General features: G+C 39.2%; 1 protein-coding gene and 1 long non-coding RNA gene across 3 annotated transcripts in view; one reads left to right on the top strand and one right to left on the bottom strand.

Annotated features, from left to right (window-relative positions):
- LOC117422253 (regulator of G-protein signaling 6) overlaps positions 1-13,972 on the bottom strand; it is a 123,334-nt gene that overhangs the window by 39,386 nt on the left and 69,976 nt on the right. The window lies entirely within an intron of this gene.
- Positions 7,841-13,972, top strand: part of LOC131697561 (uncharacterized) — a 69,068-nt gene continuing 62,936 nt past the window's right edge. The window contains exon 1 of the long non-coding RNA XR_009307380.1: positions 7,841-7,980. This is a non-coding gene — a long non-coding RNA (uncharacterized LOC131697561). The remainder of the gene's footprint in view (positions 7,981-13,972) is intronic.

The raw sequence follows: 13,972 nt of genomic DNA, 5'->3' as shown, positions 1-13,972 counted from the left end.
CATAGGATGCGATGAGGAGGCCCAGGGAGCGGGTGTAGAGAGAGAACAGGAGAGGACCCAAGACTGACCCTTGGGGGACTCCAGTTAAGAGTGGGTGAGGTGTGGAGGTTGCTCCATGCCAGGTTACCTGGTAAGTGCGGTTGGAGAGGTAGGAGGAGAACCAGGCCAGAGCAGTGCCAGAGATCCCCAGGTCAGCAAGAGATGATAGTAGAATAGAGTGATCAACAGTGTCAAAGGCAGCAGAGAGGTCGAGGAGAATTAGGACAGAGGAGAGAGAGGCAGCTCGGGCACACTTAAGTGAGTTAGTGACAGACAGGAGGGCGGTTTCAGTGGAGTGAGCAGAGTGGAAGCCAGATTGGAGAGGGTCAAGCAGAGAGTGGTTGGACAGGAAAGCAGAGAGCTGGCGGTGTACAGTCCGCTCAAGGGTTTTGGAGAGGAAGGATAGGAGGGAGACAGGACGGTAGCTCTGGAGGGAGGTGGGGTTGAGGGTAGGTTTTTTGAGGAGGGGAGTGATAGAGGCTTTTTTGAAGGCAGAGGGAAAGATACCAGAAAGTAGAGAGGGAGGAGATGAAGGGAAGTAGAGCAGGAGCAGCAGCTTGAAAGAGGTGAGTGGGGAGGGGGTCCAAGGCACACGTGGTGGGTTTGTGACCCTGGAGCAGGGAGGAGAGGTCAGAGTCTGAGAGGGGCAAGAAGGTGGAGAAGGAGGGAGAGTTAGTAGGGGATGTAGTGGGTGTAGGGGTTGGAGCAGGAGGGGGTGCGGGGGAGGATTTGGTGTTAAACAGTTTGCGGATATCTGAGATTTTAGAAGAAGGAGGCTGTTGAGATTCCTGCAGTCCTTGTGGTAAAATAATGCTGACAACAGAGAACAATAAAGAGCTATTGTGGAGAAGCAATGTAGTCCCCCGTCAATCCAGTCCCTGTAGTATGTAGAAAGAACCCATTCTGGAAGCTAATCCTTACCTTATTAAAAAGGATGTTTGTTTAATTCAGCATTGGTTCATTCTTTCTGCAGGAGCGAAACTGACCATCCCTTATGCTACTTTACTGAAAGTAATACACACTACAATAGACACAAGTCTGACGCGTAAGCCACTAATCACAAAGATGCAACTAAACACAGAGAAAATGCTCTTCTCTGCCAATTGAATCAGGGATTGGTATTATTCTAGCACACACACCGGAAAGCAGAATGATCGAGGGGTCTGATAGCCAGTGCCCTCCACAACTGGCTCATCCCAAATCTATTCACATTATGGGATTTACATAAGAGCAGTGAAAAGGTCAAACAAATTGTATACCAATGCTGAGATTTCTGTTAGAGGTGGCTCTTCAGTTTACCTTTTTACTGGTCATGTCAGTACTATTGTAGCATGTCATCAGGGTTACCCTTCTTAAGTGTTTCCAGTGATGCGAATGGGCAGCAGAGTTGAAGCCAGTCCCTGGGGACTGTTAGAGGGGTGGTGTGTGTCACTGGGTTGGGATCATATATATCAGTATTGAAGGTGAGTGGTTGTATAAATATGAGCATTGAGCCGGGTTCTGGACTGTTGTACCTATTTGAGGCTGCCAATACATAGGGACAGTTAGCCACTCTGCCCTTCCTCTATCTAGGCATAGTAAAGTTTCTGTTTCACCCTACCTGGAGAATTGAGGTGAAAACCAGCCTTTCCTTCCTTTTATTCATCTCCATGCAGCATCACCTGACAAGATGCCCTGAGTTCGCTTCAATATGAATAAAGTATATTTGGTTGGAAACAAATACATTTCTCTGGTCTTTTCTCCTGCATTACACTGTAGATCAATTAATTAGATTCCCCAAACAAACCTCACAGTATAGGACTTACACAAGACCAGTGAAAAGGTAAAAAGAAAACACCATATTTTTCATATATTACAACATAATGGAAACTATAAGGAAGTTCAACAGAAATAAAACACCTGTGTATTCTTTTTTTTTAAATATGTAATTTATAAGGGATTTCATTGTGCAGAATTGCATAGCAGAAAAAACACCACACTTTCCCATTCATCAACCACAAACAACGGCTGAACTTTATATGTCTTTGTTTTATATTTTATTTGGTTCTCAGACATAAAAGTAATTAAAAAGAAAAAGCTGACAAACAAGTTGCGTTCAGGTTGAAAACCCAGAAAAAAAAAAATCTTGAACACAGTTCTCTACAGCAAGCCCCGGTAGATGAAAGAACTGTTTAGTGTTCTTGACTGGAATGGATTAAAAAAATGGAAATGTATCCTTAACTCCTTTAGGATATTAAAAATAACCCATTATCAGGCTCCTGAGAATGCACAAGAGGCCCTTCACAGTGATCTGAGAGCGGCTGGTAATTGAAGGTATCAGCTAATTGCATTTTTCGTAACACACTCGTTCTTTGAGAGAGAAGCATTCCTGCTTGGTGCTGATAACAGACTCACCCAGTATAAGAACTCTATACATGGTAATCAAGAGGACCTGCTCCTGGATTGCAGTCCTTTGTTAGCCCCCTCCTTATCTGTGTGTAGTGCTAAAGCACTGCTAAAGACAACACTGTCAGGGCATGCTGCTACACAACCGCAATGCAGAGCATAGCGCTTGAGAGACCAGAGTGGGGAGTTTATTTAATACTATTAGAAGAGATACTGGAGAAGCAGATTTTAAAATACTTGAGTTGAAGTCATGCGTTAAGCACGCGTGTACTTGGTTATGAAATGTGACTAAAGGCTTTCAACAAGAAGGGAAGATGAGCAAAATAAAATCCAGATGTAATCCAGTGTTGAAAATCGGGAAGGTCGTTTGGGTAAACTGATGTCCAAATATCATCAGACGGGTGTCTTGAACCATAGCGATTGTGTTGCCGTGACTATGTAGCTTTGTTTAATGCTGTAAAACTAAAAAATATGGGTAACTCTTTACATTGTGTATCTAAGTATGTGTATTTACATAGTAGTTATTTAGTAAATACATGTGTACTTACACATAATTACAATGTTATTATGCATCAATGTACTTAATGTGTACATTTTTTTAACCCTAACCCTAACCTAATTCTAAACCTAACCCTGACCCTAACCCTTTTCTGATACAATTGTCTACTCACATATATTATAAAAAAGATTTATATTGTAACTATGCATAATAACATTGTAATTCTGTGTAAGTACACATGTATTTACTCTGTAACTACTATGTAAATACACCTAATTAGAGACACTTAATGTAAAGTGTTACCAAGAAATGATCTTGAAATGAAGCTTTGATGATAAGTAACGTATTTCACCACTTGTTTGTTATTTCACCAGAAGACCTTTTAAGCATTGATTTCTGATGCAGTGGTCATGAACTGATAGATAATTGACCGCGGTGACAGTTAGACCGATGGTAAAGGCACTTAGAGAAAGACAAGTCAAGGAAAGTTATGCAATCTTAAAATCCTATTACCCTGCACTGTAATTTCATACGAAACACAATGCTATTTATCAATGAAGTTTAAAAATGACTGATGTTTTTAGTCACTCTGGGACAGCCATATATTTTTAACCATGCACATTTACCCAGAACTACTGTATGACGTCACAAATACCTGACTTATGCACTGAAGTAAAACACCCAGCTAAATCTCCACTTTCATGGGTATTAAATTCACAAACATCCAGTAAAGAAAAAATAATGCTTAACAGGTGTGCTAAATAGAATCACTTCAACAGTAACATCAGAATTACAATGAAATACATATCAGTCGCCTTGATTTTATTACTAAATAACATGAAAGGGCCTATTAACAGACTTTTGAAAGGTTGAAAAAAACACTTAGAGTCTCAGGAAAAGGGGGATTTTCAGGGTTGCGATGCTGAAAAACCAAAGAACATAAAGTAAAAAATCTCATCCGTCTTTGGGGGTGACATGGGGCATACAGAGGTAAACAGCAGGAATTTGAATGTGGGCTGTTTGTGTTGTGTGATACACTTATGAATTGTGTCCCCTGTCAAGGAGATGAGATGAGGTTAAAAGCTCGGTAATCACAGATGCAGACTAGCCCGGCTCTTTTGCATGGTGGTTGGGACTCTGGCTTGTGGTGTGCAGAGCCGCCGGATCGCTCCCAGTCTCCATTCTGTTACATTCCCCCGTTGTGAAGTCTCTGTGGGTGGGATTAGTCCCTCTTTAAAGCCACACACCTGCAGACAATATCACTGCTTTCAACTACACTCCCTTCCGCCCAGGGCAGCAACTGAACTCTGACAAAGCTTTCATAACCCGGGCCATGCAATGCAATTTACAGGGTGAATTCCTGTGTTTTTGTTTTTCTGTGAAATCAAGTTGTTCAAAGCTGCGTAGATCTGGAGGCCCGTTCAGCATTTCAAGCTTTGTTGCTTTTTGAATTTTTTGATGTAGTATTACTTTGAACTTAGGAGCCTTTGCTGTGCTATCAAAGGCACTGAACTGAAATGAAAAACATCTAGATACTCTTGAAAAGCTTGTATGCTATGTTATGTCAGAGCTACGTGAACCAACAAAGAAATAAATAAATGGCCACTTTCACATGTGACAAACATGGGTTTGTCAACGGATCTACGCCGCGGAAAAAAATAGCAGTCACAAAAAAAAAAGTAAAATCACGATCCAAAACATGAGCGCCCTCTTTAAACAATATCATCTACATTTTTATCATGTCTCATAATACTAAACAAGATAGTGAAGATTGCAGTTGCTTGCGCTCCCATTAAAAAATGAATGTGTAACCAGCGACACTGCAAGCGTCTTAACCACAATGTAAAGGAGCTGGGATAATAATGTTTTTAACTTCATCTCATCTCACTGACAGGGGACACAACACTGCCCATTACAAATGCAAAAATTACCAGAAAATGAGTAAAACTGCACAAGTGGGCCTACATAGTATTTGCATATATATCCATTGGTAGTTCCATTAAAGGTGAAACAATGTCCACAGTAAATATTTCATTTTTGGTCGTCACTTGCAGGCAATATTCCCATCTTTTAGTTCCTTGTCTTTTGCCTTTGCATGTTCTTCGAAACAGTGTCCATGTATGAAAGAAGGAACTACAACAGCACCTAAAACATTGCCAAGCACATACCTTGATAAACAGCATGCTTACTCTCAACGTATTTCAAGCTTGTACATGCTGTGTAATTCAATAAGTCCCCTTTGGAATTTCAATGTAAAAGGAATGGGGGGATAACGATATTATTCATCTTCATGGGGGGGTGACAAGAAATAGCAAGAGCTAAGTACAGATTCTCTAGGGCCTGACCTAAAAGATGGCATTAATCTTGAGTATGTGTGTATGTGTTTTATTCTTTGCACTTCAGAGAACAACCGTGACAGCTCTTAATTAAACCACCAGCCTGAACTAAATTTCAGCACCATTCACTAATTCCCCCAAACTGCTGTATCCACTAAAGCAGGATTTTCTGTTTCCCCAAGCAGATCTATATTTAACTCCCCTGTGCTTTATTAAAACCAAATCCTAGTTGTAACATCTTTGAGATAACGTTTCCCTGCCTACCTCCACATCGAGTATTGATGCTGAAATCAGACATTATATCTGCAGGCAGACAGTCAAAATCATAAAAAGAGGATTGCAAATAAAGCTTATGAGGTGGTCTATTCAATTGGCTGAAACGGTGGTGTGCTTAAATACTGCCTTTGTATAAATCATTAAAAGAAGGGAAGAACATCTCTAAGAGTATGTGTGAGTCGCTTCAGTGGTATTTGAGTAACCCTTTAAATGAAGTGTCTCCAAATGCACAGTAATACACTGTAGTTTTGTATAATCATTACACATGTGGTTGTGTAGTTACAAAGCAACTACATGCTTAATTACAAAATAATGTTGGTAGCATTTTTTGTAATGGCATTTATACATGTGTTTTTTTATTTACAATGCAGTTACTATGTAACCACATGTGCTTGTATAGTGTAATTACAGGGTATTGAGAAACACTTTTTCTGCAACTGTTTGGAGAAATCAAATTGACCCCAGTATCCAGTATAATAATCTCAAAACATGTAACCTTTATGGCTAAAATACGAATGCCGAAAATAAAATGTTTATTTCTGTGTAACTTCGCAAACAGGCTCTTGAGCGCATACATGGGTACATGCTGTTTTCTGCTAGAATGCAGTCACTCCTTTGATTTATTTTATAAGCTTGCATATAAATCACCCCCACAACTGAAGATAAGTGCAAATGCAAGATGTGGGGGCTAAGATGCTTATAAATATGGATTATTAAACAACAGCATAGTAACATTGATAAAATACCATATTAAAGCCTTTGTGGGTGGATTTCTTATAGTTTAATTTTCCCTTTTCTAAAACAAATGTGCTTATCGTGTGTAAACTCCAATCCCCATAATGTATATATGTGCATGCACCTTTTGCAGGATTATACAGTACATTTGATAATTTTAAACTTTTTTTACTTAATTCCTATCGAACTTCAATTTTTCTATATGCTGAAGTATATATATATATATATATATATATATATATATATATATATATATATATATATATATATATATATATATAAATCCCTGACAGTATCTATTATTGGTTATTTCTGCCCTTGTGTTTTCGTTATTCGTATTGTTAGGTTGAGAGACCATTTTCTGCGAGCGAGCCATAATCCTAACCAAGGACTGATTTCAAATCCCAGTGACAGATGAACAACAATGTCTGTTGATTTCTGATAAAAGTAGAGAAGAGGGCTAAATAGCAGCATCATGTAATAATACATTAATATCTGGGTAACTACCAGTGGTTCATGCTCCTAAACTACTGATGGAATAATAAGTGTGTAACTACATAGAAATGGCCTGTACCAAGATATTGTTCACAAGGTCATTCCCATGCTATTATGCAGTTACCAAGTGAGAGCAGATAATAACACCGTTATTATAATGTAATTACATTGCTATTTCATGTCCTATAATGTAAAGTGATATCGGCTAAACTGTGTAAACAGACACCAGAGATGTACAGGTATACGTTAAGCACCTCATGATTTAATGTAGGGACATCGTAGACTTATGTAATACAAGTCGTTTCCCCATTTTAATGAGAAAATGAGTCTCAGGTTTGTTCGAGTGCATGTGGGTTCAGGACTGAAGTCTCTCCCTGTGGAGCTGTTTCAATCTGTCACACTTCTCGTTGCTTTTATCTTCACTCCTTCACAACAAGAGCACTGAATTATTGACACAGCCTCAGAAAGATCCTTTTTTGTTTCAAATATAGACACACACACACACACACACACACACACACACACACACACACACACACAGTGGACAAAAAAACAGTAACATCTGCTATAACGCTGTCACTAAGATGTATCAGACTACCTCTAATACATTCAGGGAAGAAAGAGTTTAACATTTCCAGAATGGTCCATTTTCTTCCTACAGTATATCTGACCAAAACATTCCAAATGTCAAACAAAACAAATGCAACTGGATATGAAACAGATGATAAATGTAATATTGTAAACATGTAAATGGTATATCCCTTTCTTACAATCATGAGTTTAGTTTTTTTTTTAAATCAGCATTCATGCAATTATAAAACCACAATTTGCACCTGCTGGCACAGTCTTTTTTTAAAACCTATTTGCCATACGTTTTTTGTTATCTTCTTTTCCTTTTGTATATTTCTTATTGACCTTCCCTGCACTGAGCTTTACTTCACCTCTTCAGGTCTTTAACACACACAAGGCTGCTAATAGGTGTTCTCAGTCTGGAAGCTGAAAGTGCAGTTCTCTTTTGTTAAAGCTGCTTTGCCAGTGCTGGCCGGGCTTCACTAATCTGTAAGCAGTGCTTTCACTCTGCCCCCTCTAAACAGCCCCCGGAATGCCTCGAAGCTGGGACAAAAGAGAGGCGAAGAGCTAGAGAGTACTGACGAGTCCGGGCTCGATGCAGAAACACAGAACACTTCACTGTTGCAGCCCCTGGAACTAAGAGAGGTCAGTGGGCGAAGTTGAAGGAGAGCTAACCAGGTCTTTACAATGAATTATATTACCTCCTGTTAGCAGTTGTGTAAAGCTAAGGGAACACGAAGCCACTTTGTGTCTTGGAACTTGGTTTCAGGAGGCTAGGTTTTAGGCCACTGCATGGCAATCTAGGGTAGACTTGGTGTTTGATACAGCAAAATCAGATTTCAAGCCACTATTCCTGAAAACGTGACTGTGTTCCCTCAGGTTTAGTTTGAATTAATTCATGTTTGAATTTGGACTATTAGGGTACCTGAATCAGTATAGGGGTTAACCTTTATGTAGGGGTACAGGAAGTGAGTGAGACAAAAACCTGTACCTAAGTGGAACAGCTGCAATAACCCATTCTGCTCCAACACCTCCTAATGCTGTGTGCTCTCCAAATAAAGCTACTGTGTGTCGACAAATGAAATGCAAACCTTACCATGATCCATTTATAAAGCATCTATACAAGTGTTATTAAAAGTCTGGATGATTATAAACAAGAATAGAAACTTTTTTTTTTTTTTTTTACAAAGACATCATTGCTAATGTATAGCTATACTGATATCATTTCTGCCCCTTCTGTATACCTGTAGATATTTTCCTTTAACTAACTCACAGTTGCAGAGAGAGTTAAACTTACAAACCCCCTAGTATTAATTTCTAAAACCACCTCACATCAGAAATTCAGCTTTTAGGAGTCTTTTCAGAAGCAGTCCCTGTGATGCATTTGTAAAATAACCCTGGTAGATCGAAGCAGATGATCTTTGTGGCAGAGCTGAGGCCTGTATCTGTAATAAAATATAGTTTGGTTTGGTCTGTAAATAAAAATGTTTAACGTTTGTAAAAACAAAGTGTGTGCTGGGATGGCAGGGCTGGGAGGTTAGACCTCCCTGCCTGCCTAATTGAAGTCCAATGTTCAGCAGGTGGCCAGGTGTCAATTGCATAATTGAAGATGAATTAACACTGGTCACCTGCCTTTAAAAAGAGGCTGAAAAGCCATTTTTTTGTTCTTCTTTGTGGTTTGTTTGTTCCTGTCCCTGTGTACCAGGGCGAAGATTCATGCCTGCGTGGATAACCAGGGAGAGTGAACCGGATGGACCAACCACAATTATCACTGTGGGTTTAAACAGGATAATTGCTACCACTATAGGACAGGGATTCATTTAGGGGATTTTAATCCCACCCCAGTTTATTTAGTTTGTGTCAGGGAGAAGGTTCCTGAAGTGGGACCTCCCTTTTAGAGGGAGCAACGCTGATCCAGTGGATGGCAAACTTTTGTTTTTAGCTGTTTTTCTCACTATGTTTTGTTTTTACATTTTGCCATGTACATGTTTGTATATGTCCTTCCGCACTAGGGATACCATTGCTGGTACCCTAGTGGCAGCCACCAATCACCGCAATTGTCTGCAACCCCTTGTTTATTAATAAAACATGGACGCCTGAGTGGTGTTTTCAATCTCAAACCCTCTCTGTCGTCTCTCACAATAACAGAACACCCCTGTTACAATCATATATATATATATATATATATATATATATATATATATATATATATATATATATATATATATATAAACAAATACTAGAAATAAAATCTTCGGAAATGTAGATGAAGTATATGTGAAGTATCCCTTTGAGGTTAGTATCCAGGATGTTCTCATCTGCACACATTTTAAATTGTTTTCAAACACTTTACAGTAAATCGTCTTTAAAGGAATTCCTTTTCTATAGAATGTCAAATAGTTATGCCATTTGCTGTAGATTGATAACGTATTAAAAAAGGGTTAGGGTAAGGTTTAGAGTTAGGGTTAGTAGGGTTAGGATTAGGGTTATATCATGCAAACAAAAACACGCACATAAATAACATTGTAACTATGCATAATAACATTGTAATTATGTGTAATTACACATGTATTTACTAAGTAACTACTAGTATTATTATTTATTTATTATTATTTATTTTTTAGCAGACTCCCTTATCCAGGGCGACTTACAATTGTTACAAGATATCACATTATTTTTACATACAATTATATTTTTTTACATACAATTACCCATTTATACAGTTGGGTTTTTACTGGAGCAATCTAGGTAAAGTACCTTGTTCAAGGGTACAGCAGCAGTGTCCCCCACCTGGGATTGAACCCACGACCCTCTAGTCAAGAGTCCCGAGACCTAACCTCTACTCCACACTGCCACCCTATATACAGTGCCTTGCGAAAGTATTCGGCCCCCTTGAACTTTGCGACCTTTTACCACATTTCAGGCTTCAAACATAAAGATATGAAACTGTAATTTTTTGTGAAGAATCAACAACAAGTGGGACACAATCATGAAGTGGAACGAAATTTATTGGATATTTCAAACTTTTTTAACAAATAAAAAACTGAAAAATTGGGCGTGCAAAATTATTCAGCCCCCTTAAGTTAATACTTTGTAGCGCCACCTTTTGCTGCGATTACAGCTGTAAGTCGCTTGGGGTATGTCTCTATCAGTTTTGCACATCGAGAGACTGAAATTTTTGCCCATTCCTCCTTGCAAAACAGCTCGAGCTCAGTGAGGTTGGATGGAGAGCATTTGTGAACAGCAGTTTTCAGTTCTTTCCACAGATTCTCGATTGGATTCAGGTCTGGACTTTGACTTGGCCATTCTAACACCTGGATATGTTTATTTGTGAACCATTCCATTGTAGATTTTGCTTTATGTTTTGGATCATTGTCTTGTTGGAAGACAAATCTCCGTCCCAGTCTCAGGTCTTTTGCAGACTCCATCAGGTTTTCTTCCAGAATGGTCCTGTATTTGGCTCCATCCATCTTCCCATCAATTTTAACCATCTTCCCTGTCCCTGCTGAAGAAAAGCAGGCCCAAACCATGATGCTGCCACCACCATGTTTGACAGTGGGGATGGTGTGTTCAGGGTGATGAGCTGTGTTGCTTTTACGCCAAACATAACGTTTTGCATTGTTGCCAAAAAGTTCGATTTTGGTTTCATCTGACCAGAGCACCTTCTTCCACATGTTTGGTGTGTCTCCCAGGTGGCTTGTGGCAAACTGTAAATGACACTTTTTATGGATATCTTTAAGAAATGGCTTTCTTCTTGCCACTCTTCCATAAAGGCCAGATTTGTGCAGTATACGACTGATTGTTGTCCTATGGACAGAGTCTCCCACCTCAGCTGTAGATCTCTGCAGTTCATCCAGAGTGATCATGGGCCTCTTGGCTGCATCTCTGATCAGTCTTCTCCTTGTATGAGCTGAAAGTTTAGAGGGACGGCCAGGTCTTGGTAGATTTGCAGTGGTCTGATACTCCTTCCATTTCAATATTATCGCTTGCACAGTGCTCCTTGGGATGTTTAAAGCTTGGGAAATCTTTTTGTATCCAAATCCGGCTATAAAATTCTCCACAAGAGTATCTCGGACCTGCCTGGTGTGTTCCTTGTTCTTCATGATGCTCTCTGCGCTTTAAACGGACCTCTGAGACTATCACAGTGCAGGTGCATTTATACGGAGACTTGATTACACACAGGTGGATTCTATTTATCATCATTAGTCATTTAGGTCAACATTGGATCATTCAGAGTTCCTCACTGAACTTCTGGAGAGAGTTTGCTGCACTGAAAGTAAAGGGGCTGAATAATTTTGCACGCCCAATTTTTCAGTTTTTTATTTGTTAAAAAAGTTTGAAATATCCAATAAATTTCGTTCCACTTCATGATTGTGTCCCACTTGTTGTTGATTCTTCACAAAAAATTACAGTTTCATATCTTTATGTTTGAAGCCTGAAATGTGGCAAAAGGTCGGAAAGTTCAAGGGGGCCGAATACTTTCGCAAGGCACTGTAAATGCTCAGTAATTAGAGACACTTAAAGTGTTACCCTTTTAGCTAGATTGTGCTGCAGCACATGAAGTAATAGGATACGGCAAAGCAGCAGTTTATTTTAAATCTATAGCTTAATTGTATTTAAAAAAATAAAATAAATAAAGAACAAATTTGTAACTTAATAAGGTACCAATGATAATGATGATATATAATGCTAACAAGAAATATGATTTGATAACTCTTGGTTTCTTGTAAACTTAGATATTTATGATTGTGGATGGCTTGGGAGTCACAGGAAGGAATGGGGGTAAACCGAAACTTCATGGTCATTCAGTTGCTACGGTAACTAACCGGGGTTGCGGAGCTTTGTGCAATTAGGAGTTGGTTGAACACCTCCGATGAAGGCAGATAGCTAGGGAATGGAGAGGAGGATAAATAAGAAGCAGATCAATCTGCTGCTTAATTCAACCAGGCATGGGGTTTGGTGTACAGACGTGAAAATGACGTCTGACTTGAACATATGTCAGTAACATATACCAAATTCAAATTCAGAGCCATCAGAATACCAAAAAGAGTAGATGGTACATGGTACAGTAGTGGCTCTGGTTGCAATTACTCAAATACTGTTTTTTATGTATCTATTTGATTTATTTGAAGCCTGTGTAAGCTGCCTTTAATTCTAGTTAACTGCCATTGAAATACATAACATGGTCTAGATTGGACAAAATATCTTTATGTTAGTTCCAGAGCCAACTAGTAAACAGCTGCACGTTTCCTACTGTATTGCTGGCAATACACAACTGTGCACTAGAGATGGCGCTTGTGCTTACTGATATAAAGACCCTTTGGCTGATCTATATTCAAACATAGGCTGATCTGTGTATAGCTGAGGGAATTATATAATTCCAAGAGCTCACTCTTTTGGCAGCATACATGTTCTTTAGGTATTCCTGACAAGATATTAATCCATCAGTAGCCTCTAATATTATTAAGCCGTTCTTATTATCCTTGAGTTTAAAAAGTCATTTTGAGCTGCAGAAAAATACCACAGCGCAACCTGACCTCATTTTAAAGCACTGTGTGCGCCTGTGTGTGTACTTACATAATCATCACAACCGTTAACTCAATTTCCATCTGACTAATCACACTGGAGTTTTCCGGCTGAGCATTCCCAAAAGATACCAACAGAAAAGGACTCTGTGTTCCATCACATGAAATAAACTCCTTCTGTCCATCCAGTTTATGAAATAAGAAGCTATTGGAAAAATGTGCCAAAAGTGATACTTCAATTGAGCTGGTAACTAAATCTAACAGATATTCCAGGCGCTGAAACGCAGATTGATAACTGTATACCACAGGTATAACACCTGAATATCTTATGCACTTCCACTAAGTTCTGAAGTACTTCATTTTTAATTCAGCCCTGTTAACTCATGTGGATTTGATTCCCCATATTCATGTCATGTTCCTTTGTAACAAATGATGTTGATGACATGCATAAGGCACGCATTCACACCCTCTTACTTGCCCACCAGGGGATTGTGAGAAATGTTCATTCATGCATGAATTAACACATCTTCTCTCCAACCACTTACCCCCAGCGAATGTAAGAAATACTACATTTGTTCTGTGTGTTTCTATTGCTGATGTATTTTTATATTCATTAGAAGCAGAGCATTGCAGGGGGACAGGTTAATGGTTATACTCAGGTGAAAGGTACCCGATCTTATAATTAAGGAAGAAGGATTTGCAGTAGCTCCCTGTGACAGGGTGGCTGAGACGTAACATCAGGCCAGATGCAGGAAGAACTGCAGATCAAAATAAAGAGACGTGGGGCACTATTTATTCAAATAATACAAAAATAAATAAAACATCTAAACACAAAACACTGTGCTCACAGAGCAAAACAAAACAGGTAAACAAAACAAATCTTGGACACAAAAAAATAATAAATGATCCAGGTCAGGCTGGGCAGTAGCTTTCACTGAGCCTGGATTCTCCTTTAGTTTCATTTTCTCTCGCTCCTCGCTCGCTTTCTCTGCTCTAACACCCAACTTGAGTGCAGCAAGCTGCAGGCTTTTATGCAGGTGACCATCTCCCGATTAGCAACTAATTAAATCGGGAGATGGCCACCTTCTGCACAAGGTTTTTAATTTATTCCT

The sequence above is a fragment of the Acipenser ruthenus genome, chromosome 15 (genome assembly GCF_902713425.1).
Source record: "Acipenser ruthenus chromosome 15, fAciRut3.2 maternal haplotype, whole genome shotgun sequence".
NCBI lineage: Eukaryota > Metazoa > Chordata > Actinopteri > Acipenseriformes > Acipenseridae > Acipenser > Acipenser ruthenus.
Note: the sequence above shows the minus strand (reverse complement) of the source record. Positions and strands in the feature narration are given on the sequence as shown.